Raw genomic sequence first — 22,563 nt, forward strand, 5'->3', positions numbered from 1 at the left:
TGGTCCTTAATTTGTTGGACCTATCCTGAGGAAGGGCGTGACCTTTTCCTCCAGTAATATCAGAAATGATCTCCTTCAGTCCAGGCCCGAATAGGGTCTGCCCCTTGAAGGGAATGTTGAGAAGCTTAGACTTTGAAGTAACGTCAGCTGACCAGGATTTAAGCCATAGCGCCCTACGCGCCTGAATAGCAAAACCTAAATTTTTAGCCGTTAGCTTGGTTAAATGAACAACGGCGTCAGAAACAAATGAATTGGCTAGCTTAAGAGCTTTAAGCTTGTCAAGGATATCATCCAACTGGGTTTCTTCCTGTAGAGCCTCTTCTAGAGACTCAAACCAGAAGGCCGCAGCAGCAGTGACTGGGGCAATGCTTGCAAGAGGCTGGAGAATAAAACCTTGTTGAATAAAAATTTTCTTAAGGTAACCCTCTAATTTTTTGTCCATTGGATCTAGAAAAGCACAACTGTCCTCGACAGAGATAGTTGTACGCTTCGCTAGGGTAGAGACTGCTCCCTCCACCTTAGGGACCGTCTGCCACAAGTCCCGTGTAGCGGCATCTATGGGAAACATCTTTGTAAAAACAGGAGGGGGAGAGAACGGTACACCTGGTCTATCTTATTCCTTAGTAATAATTTCTGAAAACCTCTTAGGGATTGGAAAAACATCAGTGTAAACAGGTACTGCATAGTATTTATCCAATTTACACAATTTCTCTGGGACTACAATGGCGTCACAGTCATCCAGAGTTGCTAAAACCTCCCTGAGCAATACGCGGAGGTGTTCAAGTTTACATTTAAATGTAGACATATCAGAATCAGGTTGAAGTGTCTTCCCTGAATCAGAAAAATCACCCACAGATAGAAGCTCTCCTGCTTCGGCTTCTGCACATTGTGAGGTTATATCCGACATAGCTACTAAAGCGTCAGAGAGCTCTGTATTTGTTCTAGCCCCAGAGCTGTCTCGCTTTCCTTGTAACCCTGGCAGTTTGGACAATACCTCTGTAATGGTATGATTCATAACTGCCGCCATGTCTTGTAAGGTATACGCAATGGGCACGCTAGATGTACTTGGCGTCCCTTGAGCGGGAGTTATAGGTTCTGACACGTGGGGAGAGTTAGACGGCATAACTTCCCCCTTGTCAATTTCCTCTGGTGATAAATCTTTTAAAGCCAGAATATGGTCTTTATAATTTATAGTAAGATCAGTGCATTTGGTACACATTCTAAGAGGGTTTCCACAATGGCTTCTAAACATAATGAACAAGGAGTTTCCTCTATGTCAGACATGTTTAACAAACTAGTAATGAGACCAGCAAGCTTGGAAAACACTTTAATAAATGTGAAAAAGCAGAATATAAAAAACGGTACTGTGCCTTTAAGGGAAAAAAACAATCACATAAACTGCAAAACAGTGAAAAAAAGCAGTAAACTCTACGAAATTTTTACAGTGTGTATAATAGACTAAAGTAGCATTGCACCCACTTGCAAATGGATGATTAACCCCTCAGGCTCAAAAACGGATCAGAAAAACGATAAAACCGTTATAAACAGTCACAAGCAAACTGCCACAGCTCTACTGTAGCTCCTACCTGCCCTTAAAATGACTTTTGTAGGAAAAAAAAAACCTTTACAGAGGTCCTATATGTCAGGGGACTCCTTCAGGGAAGCTGGATGTCTCAGACTGCAAAAACTACTGCGCAATTAGAGTGCGAAAATAGGCCCCTCCCACCATGCACTCAAAGTGAGAGGGCCATAAATAACTACTCCTAGGAGAAATCTAACCAGCCATGTGGAAAACTAGGCCCCAAATAAAGATTTATCACCTTCAGTAAAAAACGTTTTTTATATATCATGCAAACGTTTTACATACTAAGTAATAAGAGCAATTAACATGAATATTACCCTTTACTGCAAGCATGATCCCAGTCGTTTGTTAAATCACTGTAATCAGGCTTACCTTAAATATATCAGGCACTGTCAGCATTTTCTAGACTTATCATCTCTCTAGAAAAAATTATACTGAACATACCTCAGAGCAGATAATTCTGCAGGCCATTCCCCCAGCTGAAGTTGTCCCATACTGTTCAGTTATGTGTGAGAACAGCAGTGGACCTTAGTTAAAAACCGCTAAGATCATCAAAAACCTCAGGCACAACTCTTCTTCTAATTTCTGCCTGAGGCAAAAACAGTACAACGCCGGTAACGTTTAAAAATAACAAACTTTTGATTGAAGATAAACTACACTAAGTCACCACATATCTCTTGATACTTCCTTTCTTGTCGAGAGCTGCAAGAGAATGACTGGGAGTGGCAGTTAGGGGAGGAGCTATATAAACAGCTCTGCTGTGGGTGTCCTCTTGCAGCTTCCTGTTGGGAAGGAGAATATCCCACAAGTGATGGATGAATCTGTGGACTGTATACACCTTACAAGAGAAAAGAGATTTTGTTACCTAATACAATATATTCCTATAGGTATTAGATCTATAACAGGAAACTTCAGGATGTTATGGAGCTAAAGCAAAATATTTATGCTAATGTAATAACATTTAATTATTAACATTTTAATGAGACTTTTAGCTTTATGTATTGTATCTTCCTGCCAGAAAATGTAATAGTAAAATGTTTAATAAGAAATTATTTCCCTATGAGATTTAATTTGTATTTTTACAAGTTTTATTGTAAAGGCATTTAAATAAATAATCTACTACATCCTATCTTTTATTTGACTCCAAACATGTTTATTGTGTTTACATTTAAGGACATGAGGTTATGCAGAGTATATTCCTTTTTCTAATGGTGTTCAAATATAATTTTTTTTAATTAAAGTTTCTATATGCAGGGACATATGCAAAATATAATGTAATAACATCAATCAAATGTAAAATTTTGATTGATGGGAAATTATAATCCCTTTTACCATGTCCCAAATTATTTGCAATCATTTTTAGGCAGAATTTCTCTATAATGTTTTTTACATTCCCTCAGCCCCAATCAATGCAAATTCAAGAAGTGGATTAGAGGGGCGGAACTACCGGTGATGCAATGAACACGACTGCGACCAGGCCCAGGTGGTCCCTCCCACAGGATCGCCCAACTTCAGGTTGTATTTTTTTTTTCTTTATTATTTATTTATTTATCCCCCCTCCCCCCAATTCCGGCAATAACTTTCATTCTAGGCAGGCGGCAGCACAATTGCACAACAAAAGTCAAACTATTTGACCTGCCCTGCTGCCCAGCCAGCTGCCCGACCGGAACTTCCCATTTTGGAGCGCACTGCCGCACAGATAGGCTAGAGTTGGAGACTTGGTGGGCCTCCTCCTGACTGACTGCATGTGTAGTATCCTCAATCGGCACGTGCTGTCTAGTCAGTAGGAGGAGTGGGACGGAGTCTGCAGGCTAGCACAGCAGTGGTTAGAGGAGTCAGTGGCAGCCACAGACATAGAGAGGAGCATTCTGTGACTGAGTTGCCACCTCAGCCATGTTTTCCTGGACACTTATGAGTTACACATGCTGCAGCGTGTGCAGGACGGAACATGTATTGTGTTTCTGGACAGCTCTATTTATATTCCTCCCTGCATACCCTGCAACATGTGTAACTCATAAGTGTCCCGGAAAACATGGCTGAGGTGGAAACCCTAGTTGGAAGGAAGGCGTGCCACGCACAACAATGAGTGAGCGTGAGATCAGAGTGAGGGGGGGGGGGGGCTGGGGGGCAGTGTTGGCTCTGGGTGGAGTGGAGGAGAGAATCTCCTATGTGGAAGAACTTGTTAGCAATAGGCTAGCACCTGTCTGTACAGTCTGTTGGTTGCCTCTCTGTCTACTATTACTAGCAGCAAATAAATAATGAATAATAAACATCTCACTGACTCACTGAATTGGACAAAAGAGAAGCACAGACTAGTGCAGCCAAATTCCATTATAGTAGGCAGCTTTAAGTGGCAATCAGGCAGTTTCCAGCATATGCCTGGCTTAAAAAATATCATGGGTATTAAGAAATATGTTAACAAGGCAGTATTGTTCATTAAAAGGATATAATGCTGCTGCTGCTGCTGCTGCTAGAAGTTCTCTGATGAATTAAATGTTTTTTATTGCACAAATAATTATTGTCAGCCATGTATTTGATTTTGACCATCACAAAATGGTTAACCACACACAGAGATAATGGTCAAATCACATGACTCAGCTGCTCAGCATCTGCAGGACGTTAGGCAGGAGGTTAACCAGTTTGCAGTTAGCAGCAACCGCAAGTTTTGCACAGTGCACTATGCTCTAATGTGTGTTAGTTACTATTAATTGTAGTAGTAGTAGTAGTAGTATGTCCTTTTCACCCTTATTTGCCCATTTGCTGCCAGAGTGCTAATCACAAATAAATACAATACTAAAAACCTCAACTCAGCTCAATCCTCAATGCACATGATGTGTGACTGTCATCCCTAGCTTGGGGTACCTGAGTATTTTTAACAGTAACCTCTGTACTCCCCTGCTGGTTAGTGAGACACAGTATTGTGTGTACATGAGTATGTTTAAGTTTAACCCTGTACTCTCCTGCTGGTTAGTGGGACAGTATTGTGTGTGTACCTGAATATGTTTAACCCCTGTACTCCCCTGCTGGATAATGAGACAGTATTGTGTGTGTGTACCTGAGTATGTTTAACCCCTGTCCTCCCCTGCTGGTAAGTGAGACAGTATTGTGTGTGAACCTGAGTATGTTTAACCCCTGTACTCCCCTGCTGGTAAGTGAGACAGTATTGTGTGTGAACCTGAGTATGTTTAACCCCTGTACTCTCCTACTGGATAATGAGACAGTATTGTGTGTGCGTACCTGAGTATGTTTAACCCCTGTACTCCCCTGCTGGTAAGTGAGACAGTATTGTGTGTGAGCCTGAGTATGTTTAACCCCTGTACTCCCCTGCTGGTAAGTGAGACAGTATTGTGTGTGTACCTGAGTATGTTTAACCCCTGCACTCCCCTGCTGGTTAATGAGACAGTATTGTGTGTGTACCTGAGTATGTTTAACCCCTGTACTCCCCTACTGGTAAGTGAGACAGTATTGTGTGTGAACCTGAGTATGTTTAACCCCTCTACTCCCCTGCTGGTTAATGAGACAGTATTGTGTGTGTACTTGAGTATGTTTAACCCCTGTACTCCCCTGCTGGTTAATGAGACAGTATTGTGTGTGTGTACCTGAGTATGTTTAACCCCTGTACTCCCCTACTGGTAAGTGAGACAGTATTGTGTGTGAACCTGAGTATGTTTAACCCCTGTACTCCCCTGCTGGTTAATGAGACAGTATTGTGTGTGTGTACCTGAGTATGTTTAACCCCTGTACTCCCCTACTGGTAAGTGAGACAGTATTGTGTGTGTACCTGAATATGTTTAACCCCTGTACTCCCCTGCTGGTTAATGAGACAGTATTGTGTGTGAACCTGAGTATGTTTAACCCCTGTACTCCCCTGCTGGTTAATGAGACAGTATTGTGTGTGAACCTGAGTATGTTTAACCCCTGTACTCCCCTGCTGGTTAATGAGACAGTATTGTGTCAGGCGACAGAAGTGTAAAGGAATTGGAGATATGTGCAATGTAGAGTCTAGTGATATGGATGATGTGAGGGGGAGCTAGAAGAATCAGAAGTATCTATGCTTAGCTTACTGGATAACTTTATGATCAGGCCAGGGCCACAATCTGTTCATTGTATCTACTTTCAAATGAAATACTTTATATACCTAAAACAAAAAAACGCGATCTTACAGCACTTAGGTGGTGGAATATGGAAGTATGTTAGCGCTGAAATATAGTAGGAAAGCAAAACTGTCTTGATATTCTTTTTGCAGTAACAGTAATTTGTCTGTAATGGGCTGTCTACATGTGTGTTTTATGTCATGCTTTGTTCACAGGTTTAATTCACACTCAGAATTTTTTTAATAATTGTTTATGTATTAGATCTCATGAAGTAATGACTAAAATGGACATTGTAATCAGGGCCGGACTTGGGCATAAAAAGCAGCCCTGGAAAATTTGGAAACCAGCCCTATTTTCCGTTATCTTATAATGGGCACATCCAATTTTTCTCACAGGGGATTACTGGGATACTCCTTCCCCCAATATTTTATTATATCAGAATTATATTACATTATCATGTATTAAAAAAAATGCCAGATTGTTGTTATATATGTACCCTTCAACCCAATTGCATCTATTAATCACCCCTTTAAATTGTAGCTTTACAGCCCCAGCTGCGGCAGCCCACCGGGAAATCTTCTGGTATTCTGGTATTCTTGATTGTAATGTAGAATTTTCCATTTTACTTGTTGCAATATATTATAATTATTTATAAATAGCTCTTTACATTTATTTTTTCAGGTGAATTATCTGAAGTTTTCTGTTGGAACCTCCACCTATGCTGAAAATATAAATATAGTTGTATTCTCTGTGGAAAAGCTATGTAAACGAGAGACAGCGGCCGTATTTATCCTTTATGTGGGGGTGTGAAATATAGGTGCTAAAATGTTAATCTTCTATATCTTTCTATAAGTATTGGAATTTGTGTATACAGAAAGTGAAAAGGTAAGAAGACTTTTGTGCATAAAGGAACATTTGTTTGGGGGTGGGTGGATTTTTGCACCTGGGCCCTGTGGTTTCTAATTATGCCTCTGGATTAGACTATAAACTTTTTGCAGAGTTAATCAGTAACAATAGCCTATATACGGCACTTACAGCCTAACAGCTGCTACAATTTATAAAAATTGGTTTTAGGTACATAATATAGAGTTGATACAATTTTAAACAATTTTCCAATATACTTCAGTTATCTAATTTGCTCCATTCTTTTAGTATCATTTGCTGAAGGAGCAGTAATTCACTACTGGGAGCTAGCTGGGAGCCAATGATAGTATGCATATATGTGCAGCCACCATTCAGCAGCATCAGAGCCTACCTAGGCATACTTTTCTACAAAGGATACAAAGAGAACAAAACAAATTAGATAATAGAAATACATTGGAAAGTTATTTAAAATTGCATGCTCTATCTGAATCATGAAAGAAAAAAAATCAGGTTTCATGTCCCCTTAAATGGACAGTCAACACCAGCATTTTTGTTCTTTTAAAAGATATATAATCCCCTTATCTTTACCCATTCCCCAGTTTTGTGTAACCAACACAGTTATAATAATACATGTTTTACCTATATAATTACATTGTATCTAAGCTTCTGCAGACTGCCCTCTTATTTCAGTTATTTTGACAGACTTGCATTTTAGCCAATCAGTGCTCACTCCTCTGTAAATTCACGTGCATGAGCTCAATGTTATCTATATGAAACACATGAACTAATGCCTTCTAGTGGTAAAAAAACTGTTAAAATGCATTTAGATTAGAGACAGCCTTCAAGGTCTAATAAATTAGCATATGAACCTCCTAGGCTTAGCTTTCAACTAAGAATACCAAGAACAAAGCAAAATTGGTGATAAAAGTAAATTGAAAAGTTGTTTAACTTGACATGCCCTATTTGAATCAAGAAAGTTTTTTTTTGGACTTGACTGTCTCTTTAAGCTACTAACTGCAGCCCTTCCTTGTTTCTGGGGCTAAGGGACATTCCTGGATTTTCTATGCAAAGCCGGGCCACTTGGCTACCTCGTATGAGAGGGTAAGTGTGGGGAAGGGGTAGCAATTAGCTTCAAAATTGCTCGCACCTCACCAGATGATAAAACATGGTCATTATCCTCACTAAAGACATAGGGCTAGATTACAAGTGGAGCAGTATTTTGCGCTCCCGCTCTCATGTTAACTTTGCTAGACGGACACACGCAAAATGCCATTTAGAATATCATGACCACGTTAACATTTTCACCCATAGCATTCAATGGAGCACGGAAAGTGGAAAAAACCTAAAACCCTTACGTGCGCAAGCCTGATCACTTTTTCTCAAATGCACTAACCCGACATGAAATATGAATATTTCACATTCCAATGTTCTTCACATAGCAGAATTTGTTCTATTTATTCTTAAACACACACACACACATATATATCTATACTATAATTGCATTTGTAATATCCGTCGCCGTCGGTAGTTGCGCACGCATCCTCAATGGAATGTTGGGGTGTATGATCTAGGAAGCGCCTCAAGATGGGCGAAGGATATAGAAATAATAAAATAGTATAAAACTAATATATACAATTAATCAAATGTATCTGAAATATGTAACTAAAGTATAGTTGTATCAGATTTTTATTATATATTAACAGCTAAAAATATTTGACCAGTCATACAAAATCTTAACATAAAACATTCATGGATCCATGTATCATAAATTTAAAACTAATAATGCACACAAAATATGAGTAAGATTGTTAATAAAAACGTAGATAAAATCACATAGATAAAACCAGTCTGGGGTTGACTAGATACAATTAGATACAATTCTCCCTTCTTAGGTCAAGAGGGGATTATGAGGGGTTTATAAAGCGTGTTATTACTTAAATTGTTAAACAAATCAAATAGATGAAAAACAATAAAAATGGAAATAAACATAAAAATAAAATATAATAATAGGACAATGTGTTTCAAATGGTATACGTGTGTATCCACACAAAATGTTTTAAATCCCTAGTGATAAAAGTATGTGTCCAAGTCTCTCTGTGGTGACCAAATCCAAAATAAATTTCAACTTTATCCGGTATAAGTGATGAGTGATAAATAATATGAATGTGTCCAAAAAAATGATTGTACAGATGAAAAAACTGAAAAAAGTGAAAAATTAGAAAAAATGAAAAAATGTTTTTAAAAATGTGGAAAATATGAAAAAAATGAAAAATTTGAAAAAATTATAAAACTAGTTAAAAAATTAGTAGGAAAAAAATAATTGATGTGATGTTCCAAAATAATCAATAATAGATAATGTAATTTTCCTTTGTGCTTAGGGTAAAGTCCATATAACAATACGTGTGCTAAACCAAAAATAGAGCAAACATTCCCAGTGAACCTGTGGAATACAAGAAAAAGAAAATAGTGCAAGATTGCTTCTTAAAAATTAGATATATATGAAATGAGGCTTACCATAAATAGCCAACACGTTTCGGCCCTTCCTTAGGCTTTTTTCAAGACTATACTTATGGTAAGTCACATAATCCTCCTTTTATATAGTAGTGTATCCAATCATAAGCGCCACTAATTTGCGCCAAAAACGTACCTTTGAACCGGAAGTGATACTTTCCCGTCCGTTTTTTTAAACTAAGCACATAATTCTATCATTATTAAGAAATAGTTGAACCTTCTGTTTCTGTCTTAATGTAATTCATTTACAATCATATGAAGCCTAATCTTCATTTATTGGACTTAAAATCTCTGAGTTAAGATGCCGGTGTCTAATTCGTTAAGACTGGAAGTGGAATCATATGTGTTTACATCACTTCCGGTTAATATCGCACTGTTTACCTTTGTGTAAGGTAAACAGTGCGATATTAACCGGAAGTGATGTAAATACACAAAAAATAAAAACACCCCCTACTCTAAGAATAAAAACACCCCCTACTCTAAGAATAAACTACCAGTAGCCCTTAACAGGGCTTTTTGCAGGGCATTGCCCCAAGATAAACAGCTCTTTTACATTAAAATACACAAAGTCGCCCCTAACAGTAAAACCCCCCACCCACCAAACCCTTAAAAATAAAAAAAACTAACACTAAAAAACCTAAATTACCCTTTGCCCTGAATAGCTTATAATCTGCATCCAGGTGGTTTCCGAAAATGGCAGGGTGGTTCCATCACCACAATAGACTCCCCTTCCGAAAATGGTAGGGTGGTTTTTCCACTAGTATACTACATTTTGGTAAAATATATCTATAACTATATATATATATATATATATATATATATATATATATACATATAGGTATAGAAATATACAGAAAATATAGGAATATCTATTTAATATTCCCCTATGTGAAGAATATTGTAATGGGAAATATTTACAGTAAAAACATAGTTAAACACTTTATTAAATATGAATGTTTCATAAATATGATTTTACATATTTTCAGCGACTTGACTGCAAAGGGCTCAATTGCAATTATATTTTTATATATATATATATATATATATATATATATATATATATATATATATATAAACACAGTATCTCACAAAAGTGAGTACACGCCATACATTTTTGTAAATATTTTATTATATCTTTTCATGTGACAACACTGAAGAAACGACACTTTGCTACAATGTAAGTAGTGAGTGTTCAGCCTGTATAATAGTGTAGATTTGCTGTCCCCTCAAAATAACTCAACACACAGCTATTAATGTCTAAACCATTGGAAACAAAAGTGAGTACACCCCTAAGTGGAAATGTCCAAATTGGGCCCAAAGTGTCAATATTTTGTGTGGCCACCATTATTTTTCAGCACTGCCTTAACCCTCTTGGGCATGGAGTTTACCAGAGTTTCACAGGTTGCCACTGGGGTCCTCTTCCACTCCTCCATGACAACATCACATAGCTGGTGGATGTTAGAGACCTTGCGCTCCCCCACCTTCCGCTTGAGGATGCCCCACAGATACTCAACAGGGTTTAGGTCTGGAGACATGCTTGGCCAGTCCATCACCTTTACCCTCAGCTTCTTTAGCAAGGCAGTTGTCATCTTGGAGTTGTGTTTGGCGTTGTTATCATGTTGGAATACTGCCCTGTGGCCCAGTCTCTGAAGGGAGGGAATCATGCTCTGCTTCAGTATGTCACAATACATGTTGGTATTCATGGTTCCTTCAAGGAACTGTAGCTCCCTAGTGCCGACAGCACTCATGCAGGCCCAGACCATGACACTCCCACCACCATGCTTGACTGTAGTTAAGACACACTTGTCTTTGTACTCATCATCTGGTTGCCACCACACACGCTTGACACCATCTGAACCAAATAAGTTTATCTTGGTCCCATCGGACCACAGGACATGGTTCCAGTAATCCATGTCCTTAGTCTGCTTGTCTTCAGCAAACTCTTTCCAGTCTTTCTTGTGCACCATCTTTAGAAGAGGCTTCCGTCTGGGATGACAGCCATGCAGACCAATTTGATGCAGTGTGTGGCGTATGGTCTGAGCACTGACAGGCTGACCCCCCTTCCCTTCAACCTCCGCAGCAATGCTGACAGCACCTATACGTCAATTTCCCAAAGACAACCTCTGGATATGACGCTGAGCACGTGCACTCAACTTCTTTGGTCGACCATGGTGAGGTCTGTTCTGAGTTGAACCTGCCCTTTGAAACCGCTGTATGGTCTTGCCCACCGTGCTGTAGCTCAGTTTCAGGGTCTTGGCAATCTTCTTATAGCCTAGGCCATCTTTATGTAAAGCAACAATTCTTTTTTTCAGATCCTCAGAGAGTTCTTTGCCTTGACGTGCCATGTGGAACTTCCAGCAACCAGTATGAGAGAGTGTGAAAGCGATAACACCAAATTTAACACACCTGCTCCCCATTCACACCTGAGACCTTGTAACACTAACAAGTCACATGACACCAGGGATGGAAAATGACTAATTGGGCCCAATTTGGACATTTCCACTTAGGGGTGTACTCACTTTTATGTGTACATATGTTTTTATGTTTATATGTTTATATATGTCTGTAAATACATATATACACATATCAATACCTAAATACGTGTACACACACACACACACACATATATATATATATATATATATATATATATATATACACATATCAATACCTAAATACGTGTACATATATATATATATATATATATATATATATATACATACATATACATATTCAGACATGTACTGTATGTATCTCTATGTTAAAGTACTTTGTTGCCTTTTTTTTCTAACACCTGAGACCTCAGATTTTTGGGCCCTTTTTAAAAAAATAAATAAAAATAATCAGTGTTATGAGTGTAACTGTACTTTTAAATGTATTTTTGATGTGTTTTGTGTGACTTTTTTGTCTTGTACAACAGTTAACCAGAGCTCTAAAGTCATGCTATCCCAACGTGCGTTAAATTCAATTGCACTCAAGCGAATGCGTTTACTTTACACTTGTAATACGAGCGCTACTTCCACCATCTGCAAAGAGTCGTGATAAAGCCCTTTTCACTCATTCACAACAGTTAGCGCGCCACATAATCTAGCCCATAATGTAGCTGATGACCATATGTTGGAACCTTAACAAATGAAGTTAAAGAACTCTGCAATATATTTATTATTATTATTAATTTTGCCTTTTTTCATGTAATTTAGCTCTTAAAATTGAGCAATTTCTTATCCTCAAAACTATGATTTCTCAAGGCTAGCTACATATCTATCCCTAATTGGCATTATCAGATAACAACTTCGAAAAAGTGCATTTTATCCTAAGTTTATTTCAGTGGCTAGCATTGTTATCTGTAGAGTAAAACCCAGATTGGCTCCTCCAGAAAAGGCAAATGGTAGGTAGAGTTTGGGTATTGAAAATAATTGCAGTAAAAATGATGTTAATTTGTTTTATAAAATATTTATACTTGGCTGATAATTTATTTTATATCAACACAACATAAATGTCTTGTGAATGCAATGTGTTTACTGACCCTTTAACACAATGGGGCCGATTTATCAAATGTCTGTCCAACATGATCAGCTCAGCGTATCATATCTGACAGACATCGCTGAATGCCAGCGTTGTCATTTAACATTGCACAAGCAGTTCTGGTGAAATGCTTGTGCAATGCCGCCCCTACAAATTCGCAGCCAATCGGCAGCTAGCAGGGGCTGTCTATCAACCCGATCATATGAGATTGGGTGGATTAATGTCCACAGCCTCAGAGGTGGTGGACCAGTTAAGGAGCAGCGGTCTTAAGACCACTGCTTAATAACTGCTGTTTCCAGTGAACCTGAAGGCTCGTGCAGAAACAGGGGCATCAGGGGCCACTCAGCCCTTGATAAATCTGCCCCAATGTGTTACTAACTTTCAATTCTTTGAACAGTTTATTTGACTAAAGGTAAACAGAGTTTAATTTATTTATAAGTCACATTTCATATTCTTTTTTAAAGCTTCCATTAAATTTACAATTGTCTTTGATATGTTATATATACAAAATATAAGATGTAAATTAATAAAACTTGCAATATAACCCACAAATATAGAGAATATTCCTAAACCAGCTATAGATCTTATAACTGTCATTTAATCTTTATGAATGATGTAAGAGACTTTTTCAAATAAGTATGTAACCCTTATCTTATAACCAATTTTCAATAATAACTTCAAGGAAAACAAATTGCAAATTATTCTAAAGTGGGAACAAGGATCTAGGTAAACATGGCCTCTACAGACCTGGACTACTAATCCAACTAAAGGGCTATATTGAGAATATTCCTACATTAATTCCGATTGGCTGATAGAATCCTATCAGCCAATCGGAATTCGAGGGACGCCATCTTGGATGACGTCATTTAAAGGAACCATCATTCATCGTTCAGTCGTCGGCCAGGATGGATGTTCCGCATTGGAGGTCTTCAGGATGCTGCCGCTCCGCTCCGGATGGATGACGATAGAAGATCCCGCTTGGATGAAGACTTCAATTGGATAGAAGACCTCTTCTGCCCCGCTTGGATGAAGACTTCTACCGGATGGAGGACCTCTTTTTGCTCCGCTTGGATGAAGAATTTGGCTCGGCTGGGTGAAGACGACTCAAGGTAGGGAGATCTTCAGGGGCTTAGTGTTAGGTTTATTTAAGGGGGGTTTGGGTTAGATTAGGGGTATGTGGGTGGTGGGTTGTAATGTTGGGGGGGGGTATTGTATGTTTTTTTTTACAGGCAAAAGAGCTGAACTTCTTGGGGCATGCCCCGCAAAGGGCCCTGTTCAGGGCTGGTAAGGTAAAAGAGCTTTGAACTTTAGTAATTTAGAATAGGGTAGGGCATTTTTTTATTTTGGGGGGCTTTGTTATTTTATTAGGGGGCTTAGAGTAGGTGTAATTAGTTTAAAATTGTTGTAATATATTTCTAATGTTTGTAAATATTTTTTTATTTTTTGTAACTTAGTTCTTTTTTATTTTTTGTACTTTAGTTAGTTTATTTCATTGTAGTTATTTGTAGGTATTGTATTTAATTAATGTATTGATAGTGTAGTGTTAGGTTTAATTGTAGGTAACTGTAGGTATTTTATTTAATTCATTTAATGATAGTATAGTGTTAGGTTTAATTGTAACTTAGGTTAGGATTTATTTTACATGTAATTTTGTACTTATTTTAACTAGGTAACTATTAAATAGTTCTTAACTATTTAATAGCTATTGTACCTGGTTAAAATAAATACAAAGTTACCTGTAAAATAAATATAAATCCTAAAATAGCTATAATATAATTATAATTTATATTGTAGCTATATTAGGATTTATTTTACAGGTAAGTATTTAGCTTTAAATAGGAATAAGTTATTTAATAAGAGTTAATTAATTTCGTTAGATTTAAATTATATTTAAGTTAGGGGGGTGTTAGTGTTAGGGTTAGGGGTTAATAAGTGTAAGGTTAGGGGTGTTTAGACTCGGGGTACATGTTAGAGTGTTAGGTGCAACCGTAGGAAGTGTTTCCCCATAGCAAACAATGGGGCTGCGTTAGGAGCTGAACGCGGCTTTTTTGCAGGTGTTAGGTTTTATTTCAGCTCAAACAGCCCCATTGTTTCCTATGGGGGAATCGTGCACGAGCACGTTTTTGAGGCTGGCCGCGTCCGTAAGCAACTCTGGTATCGAGCGTTGCAGTTGCGGTAAATATGCTCTACGCTCCTTTTTTGGAGCCTAACGCAGCCATTCTGTGGACTCTCAATACCAGAGTTATTTTAAAGGTGCGGCCAGAAAAAAGCCAGCGTTAGCTACGCGGGTCGTTACCGACAAAACTCTAAATCTAGCCATATGGAAGTTTTGTTATACAATTGGAACCAGTTATAATGTATCAGGAAGCAAGAGAAAGGAAGGGAAATGAGACGTCTCAGTAATAATATGCAGCTTGTGCAGAGTCAAAATGGAGAGCCAGGGCCTATTTACTATTTACTATTCACTATCCACTGCTTACTGGTCACTATTTACTGTTGACTATTAGGTGCAATATATGAAAAACAATTTATATGATTTTTGTTTTAAGATTAAACCATCTCATTTTATAGTGAGGTGGTGGTCCAGGGAGCAGACGAGAAGACGAGAAGACAACATATACTCATTTAGAGGAAAGTTTATTAAACTGAATGTATTATCTGTGACAATGTAACAGTACATGCAGAAGATGTGTGACAATGATGACATGTTAAATTAATATGCTTATGTTTATTAATGTTGTAAAAATAACAATAAAAACAATTTCAACATAAGCAACCTATGAAGGACAATAAGAAGGTTCCACATTGAGTGAAATATTAAATACACCAACTGAACCATCAAAGATAAGGGTAGTCAAAATGGAAGCAGCACATGTGTGTAATGTAATCAACACGATGGACAGTTGGCAGCGGCCCAGCTCACTGTCTCTCAGGTAGGTGCGTCAGTAATCCCGGCATTCCAAATAACTTAGGCCTAGATTTGGAGTTTTGTCGGTAACGACCCGAAAAACTAACGCCGGCTTTTTTCTGGCCGCACCATAAAAATAACTCTGGTATCGAGAGTCCACATAAAGGCTGCATTAGGCTCCAAAAAAGGAGCGTAGAGCATTTTTAACGCAGCTTCAACTCTCGATACCAGAGTTGCTTACGGACGCGGCCAGCCTCAAAAACGTGCTCGTGCACGATTCTCCCATAGGAAACAATGGGGCTGTTTGAGCTGAAAAAAAACCAAACACCTGCAAAAAAGCCGCGTTCAGCTCCTAACGCAGCCCCATTGTTTGCTATGCGGTAACCCTTCCTACGTCTGCACCTAACACTCTAACATGTACCCCGAGTCTAAACATCCCTAACCTTACACTTATTAACCCCTAATCTGCCGCCCCCGCTATCGCTGACCCCTGCATATTATTATTAACCCCTAATCAGATTGAGCTCGCATTCTATTGGCTGATCGGAACAGCCAATAGAATGCGAGCTCAATCTGATTGGCTGATCGGATCAGCCAATCGGATTGAACTTGATTCTGATTGGCTGATTCCATCAGCCAATCAGAATATTCCTACCTTAATTCCGATTGGCTGATAGAATCCTATCAGCCAATCGGAATTTGAGGGACGCCATCTTGGATAGCGTCATTTAAAGGAACCGTCATTCGTCGTTCAGTCGTCGGCCAGGATGGATGTTCCGCGGTGGAGGTCTTCAGGATGCTGCCGCTTCGCTCCGGATGGATGCCGCTTGGATGAAGACTTCAATCGGATGGAAGACCTCTTCTGGCCCGCTTGGATGAAGACTTCAGCCGGATCATGGACCTCTTCAGCCCCCCGCTTGGGCTTGGATCAGGACATCGGAGGAGCTCTTCTGGACCGATCGGTGAACCTGGTATGGTGAAGACAAGGTAGGATGATCTTCAGGGGCTTAGTGTTAGGTTTATTTAAGGGGGGTTTGGGTTAGATTAGGGGTATGTGGGTGGTGGGTTGTAATGTTGGGGGGGGGGTATTGTATTTTTTCTTTTACAGGCAAAAGAGCTGAACTTCTTGGGGCATGCCCCGCAAAGGGCCCTGTTCAGGGCTGGTAAGGTCAAAGAGCTTTGAAATTTAGTAATTTAGAATAGGGTAGGGCATTTTTTTATTTTGGGGGGCTTTGTTATTTTATTAGGGGGCTTAGAGTAGGTGTAATTAGTTTAAAATTGTTGTAATATTTTTCTTATGTTTGTAAATATTTTTTTATTTTTTGTAACTTAGTTCTTTTTTATTTTTTGTACTTTAGCTAGTTTATTTAATTGTATTTCTTTGTAGCAATTGTATTTAATTAATTTATTGATAGTGTAGTGTTAGGTTAATTGTAGGTAATTGTAGGTAGTTTATTTAATTAATTTATTGATAGTGTAGTGTTAGGTTTATTTGTAACTTAGGTTAGGATTTATTTTACAGGTAAATTTGTAATTATTTTAACTATTTTAGCTATTAAATAGTTCTTAACTATTTAATAGCTATTGTACCTGGTTAAAATAAATACAAAGTTACCTGTAAAATAAATATAAATCCTAAAATAGCTATAATATAATTATAATTTATATTGTAGCTATATAAGGATTTATTTTACAGGTAAGTATTTAGCTTTAAATAGGAATAATTTATTTAATAAGAGATAATTAATTTCGTTAGATTTAAATTATATTTAATTTAGGGGGGTGTTAGTATTAGGGTTAGACTTAGCTTTAGGGGTTAATACATTTATTAGAATAGCGGTGAGATTCGGTCGGCAGATTAGGGGTTAATAATTGAAGTTAGGTGTTGGCGATGTTAGGGAGGGCAGATTAGGGGTTAATACTATTTATGATAGGGTTAGTGAGGCGGATTAGGGGTTAATAACTTTATTATAGTAGCGCTCAGGTCCGGTCGGCAGATTAGGGGTTAAGAAGTGTAGGCAGGTGGAGGCGACATTGTGGGGGGCAGATTAGGGGTTAATAAATATAATATAGGGGTCGGCGATGTTAGGGGCAGCAGATTAGGGGTACATAAGGATAACGTAGGTGGCGGCGCTTTGCGGTCGGCAGATTAGGGGTTAGTAAGTGTAGGCAGGTGGAGGCGACGTTGAGGGGGGCAGATTAGGGGTTAATAAATATAATTCAGGGGTCGGCGGTGTTAGGGGCAGCAGATTAGGGGTACATAAGGATAACGTAGGTGGCGGTCGGCAGATTAGGGGTTAAAAAAATTTTTTCGAGTGTCGGCGATGTGGGGGGACCTCGGTTTAGGGGTACATAGATAGTTTATGGGTGTTAGTGTACTTTAGAGCACAGTAGTTAAGAGCTTTATAAACCGGCGTTAGCCCAGAAAGCTCTTAACTACTGACTTTTTTCTTGCGGCTGGAGTTTTGTCGTTAGATGTCTAACGCTCACTTCAGAAACGACTCTAAATACCGGAGTTAGAGAAATCCCATTGAAAAGATAGGATACGCAATTGACGTAAGGGGATATGCGGTATGGAAAAGTCGCGGCTGGAAAGTGAGCGTTAGACCCTATTTTGAGTGACTCCAAATACCGGCGGTAGCCTAAAACCAGCGTTAGGAGCCTCTAACGCTGGTTTTCACGGCTAACGCCAGACTCTAAATCTAGGCCTTAGTGTGTTCAAAACAAAGCAACCACTTGGTCATAAGGTGTAATAGTCTTACATTTTACAATGTGTGGTGCCTTCTTTTTGTCCTACATATAAAGTTGATTATCGTATACTGATTCCCATTGAAGAATAAGAAGAGCTGCCCTTGTTGGAACATGGACTTTTTCATAATGTGGGATTTTGCATCTAATGGAGTGGAAGTGTATTTTTATATATGCTTTTATTTTGGGAGAGATTTACTTAGCAACTCTTTATTCCTCTATTAGAGGTAATATTTTAACCCCAGGGTTCTGCTCAAAGACAATTGAGCACTTACAAGAAGACAATGATAAAACAGCATATAGAGGTGTACAGGCGTCAAGTCGGGCAGGAACGCATGGGAACGGAGTTCCTGCACTATTTTTGCAGGAGGAACTAAGTACCCTCTGGACAGAGGACAAAAACATGTCAGTTAACACTGCTGCTGCTGGTGGGAGGAGCTGGAGAACAGTCTGGTTAGAGGGATAGTGAGATCCTCTAGTAATGGGCAGTAACACTTCCTACAATACACTAAATGTCAGACTCAATGGTCCTGCTGTGTTATCACCCCTGTTATGAATATTATCTTTATTATCTTTTATTACACATGAATCTTACATTTCTTTGTGGCTTGCTCTAGAGTTATTTTGCTTCTCTCAGCAGAAATATGACTATTGCACCTTAAGTGGGTGAGACTCTGTGACAGAGGAGGATTTTCAGGCCCAAAGGCAACCATTCAATCTTTCATTGGATTTAATTTGCTTTTATTAACCAAAGTGTATATAATACATATAAATACGGCATGTGTGTGTGTGTGTGTATATATATATATATATATATATATATATATATATATGAAACAATATTAATTGTGAGGGAAGGTGGAAGTCTTGGGGAGTTCCCACACTTTCTTGTAGGACTTGATAGACAGATAGACAGGAACCAAGATCATCCGCCAGACTGATTCACCACAAACCCACAGGGTGACATCTATGGTCTGTAGTATTTAAAAAACTATAAATGTCAGATATACAGTACATAGCTATTTAAATAGCTATGTATATCTGACATTTATAGTTTTTTAAATACTACAGACCATAGACATTGGGATCCGGACATCACCCTGTGGGTTTGTGGTGAATCAGTCTGGCGGATGATCTTGGTTCCTGTCTATCTGCATGTACACCTCTATATGCTGTTTTATCATTGTCTTCTTGTAAGTGCTCAATTGTCTTTGCGCTTTATATGTATGTCTAATAATCTCACTTGAATCGAGTTTGCGCTCCTGTTACCTTCTTTGTTTTCCATGTCCATGTTGGCTGAGAGGAAAATAACTCAGCATTAGTGGAACTGCGTCTCAGACATTTTACTCAAAATTGAGTGACGCCATCCTTCGGGTTTACAGATCCACACGCCGGTGCTACACACTGCAAAGAGGAATATCGTTGTGGAGCTGGATTCAGTTTACACGTTGCAAGGAGAAATATCGCTGTGGAGAGAGATTCAGTCTGTATACTTATAACCCACAGAAGCTGATACAGGCAAAGCTGAGTGGTGAGAGGGATTGTGCCTGTACAAACTTACGTTCTTATTAAAAACTTTGTTGTGGACTATTCCTTCTGCATTTGCAGGAGACTGCCTTATTTTCCAAAGGAAATTGGTATATGATCAGAACTTCTCAGAATTACTGACTTATATTGAACATCTTACGTTTGCAGCTGATAATTTATTGTTTTATCCACATCGTTTCTATTATTATTTTTATTATTATTATTATTTATTTTGGGGATTTTAGTGTAGAAAGTGTTTTTCATCTTTTGAGTGTTCTGCTTGCTTCCAGAATGTACAGTTTGGAAGGCCAGACCAGTCAGTTCTGCACAGCAACTGAGTGAAGGAAAATATTCTTTTTTTTTTCTTTTTTTTTGTTAAAAAAAATGTTATTATTATCAAAAGAGCATAACAAACATAATAGGTTGCACACGCATCTAAGGATCACTGGGTAAAGTATAAGCCAGAATATCCTTAATATAGGAGAGAATCTCAATCCAGTATGGATCAAGTTTGGGACCGGTCCACCAGATGTAAGTGACCAATCCCCTCCACATTTCCTCCAGCACCTTCCTGAAGCTGATTTATAAATTTGCTGCAGTCTAGCAGGGGTGAGATACCACCTGGAGAGAAATTTGTAACTCAACTCTTGTATTCTAACAGAGATTGATGATTTTTTTGTTCCTTGAAAAGCGGTCTGTCATTCCTGAAATGTAATGTCTGTATTTAGTTCCCTTGCCCATGCCTTGACATAAGATGAGGGAGCGTTAGTGTCTTCTAGTGCGAGAAGTTTATATAGTGTAGAGATTGCATGCTGTTTGGCTGTTTTCTGTTTGCAGATAATTTTGAAGGGAGTTTTTGGCCTTGTAAAGTCTTGTTTTTGTTGGTGTGTAGACATGTAGTGAGCCATTTGGGTGTATGTAAACCAATTTATTGGTGTAGTGGGCATTTGTTCCTGTAGTTCCCGGAATGTCTTAAGTTTGTGCTGATCTTTTAGGGCAGAGAACACTCTTTCATCTACGTGTGCAGGCCTGCTTAACCTGTTCTTCCTAAAGCTCCAGGGCAGTGCAGGATTGTTATAAACCAGAGTAAGTGGTGAGTTGATACTAGATATGTGTGTCAAGGTGTTTAATATCTTGTCCCAGATTTGGAAAAAAATCAGACAATAGGGGGTACTTCATCACTGCTTTTGGTCTGTATTTTGCAGTAAGCCAGGCTGTCAGGCCTGCATTATTCATGTTCAATATGTCACAGTCTAGTTGGATCCACACTTTGTTTGGGTCATTCTAGCACCAATCTAATAATCTTTGTAACGTGATTGGCCGTTTGTACTCATCAATGTGTGGAACCCCCAACCCGCCCCTATCTTTTGGGTTTTAAGTAGGTAAAGTAATCTGGGCAAAGCGTTCATTTTTACAACACTGATGCGTCCCAGCCAGTAAATAGATTTATTTCTCCACCTGGATAGACCTGCAATAAGGCTATATTCTAGTTTTTTGTAATTGGCTTGAAAAATTACTTGGATGTCTGGGGACAGATATATTCCCACGTACTTCATCTTTGCCTTTTGGCTTTTTAAAGGACATTTTTGTAGTAGGCTAGCTAGGGCATCTGGTTTATATGTGACATTTAGGAATTCTGACTTGCTAAGGTTAAGATGAAAATTTGAGACCCTACCAAATTCAGCAAATGTATCCAATGCTTTGGGTACAGATGTATCAATGTCCGTAAGAGTGAGAAGAAAATCATCAGCGTATAGCGCCAATTTGTGCTCACATGTTTTAGTTTGGATTCCCTTAATTTGGTTGCTTAATCTTATTTTTTGTGCTAGGGCTTCGATAGTAATCATGAATAGTAAAGGAGAGAGTGGGCAGCCTTGTCTCGTCCCATTTTGTAAGCAAAATTTGTCAGAGAGGAGGCCGTTCACCCTGACCTGGACAGTTGGGTTATTATATAATAAAAAAATATTTGCTATGAAGGAATTGCTAAAATTCATTTTGGACAGGTATGCTTTCAGAAACTGCCAGCGAACCCTGTTGAATGCTTTATCAGCGTCTGTTGACACTAGCGCCAATGGCACTTGATGTGCCTGAGTGTATGCTATGAGCTGAAGTATCTTCAGGATATTGTTTCAGGCTTCCCCTCCTGGCACAAAGCCCACTTGGTCTGGGTGAATTAATGCGGGGAGAAATTTGTTTATCCTAGTGGCTAAAATTTTGGCATATATCTTTATGTCCGAATTCAGTAAGGAGATGGCCTGAAGTTTTCAGGTTTGTCAGGGGTCTTGCCTTGTTAAGGGAGGACTGTAGTATGTGCTCCCCACATGTGTTCTGTGAAGCCTCCTTCTGCTGAAATTGAATTAAACATAGATGTAATGGGTTGTAGTAAATGGTGCATATATATTTTATAGTATTTAATGCTTAAGCCATCAGGGTCTGGGCTCTTCCCATTGGGAATACTTTTGATTGACAGTTTGGTTTCCTCAATTGTAATTGGAGCATCTAAGAACTCTGAGTTCTCTGTCGTCAGTTTATTCAGGTGTAGGTTGGATAGAAATTAGTCTATGTCCTCCTGCCCACTATCATTCCTCAGATTATACAGTTTCTCATAGTAAGATCTAAAAGTTTCTGCTATGTTTTTACTGTCTTTGTGAGTCAGGCCGTCCTTGTCTGTAATGGTGTATACATGAGTATTCAGCTGTTTGTGTTTGAGGGCTATCGCCAGTGATGAGCCTACTTTGTCATTGAGGTCAAAGTATGTCTGCCTTAGAAAGGAAGTTTTACTTCGATAAGTTTTTGTAAGATAT

Source organism: Bombina bombina, chromosome 3 (genome assembly GCF_027579735.1).
Source record: "Bombina bombina isolate aBomBom1 chromosome 3, aBomBom1.pri, whole genome shotgun sequence".
Taxonomy (NCBI): Eukaryota; Metazoa; Chordata; class Amphibia; order Anura; family Bombinatoridae; genus Bombina; species Bombina bombina.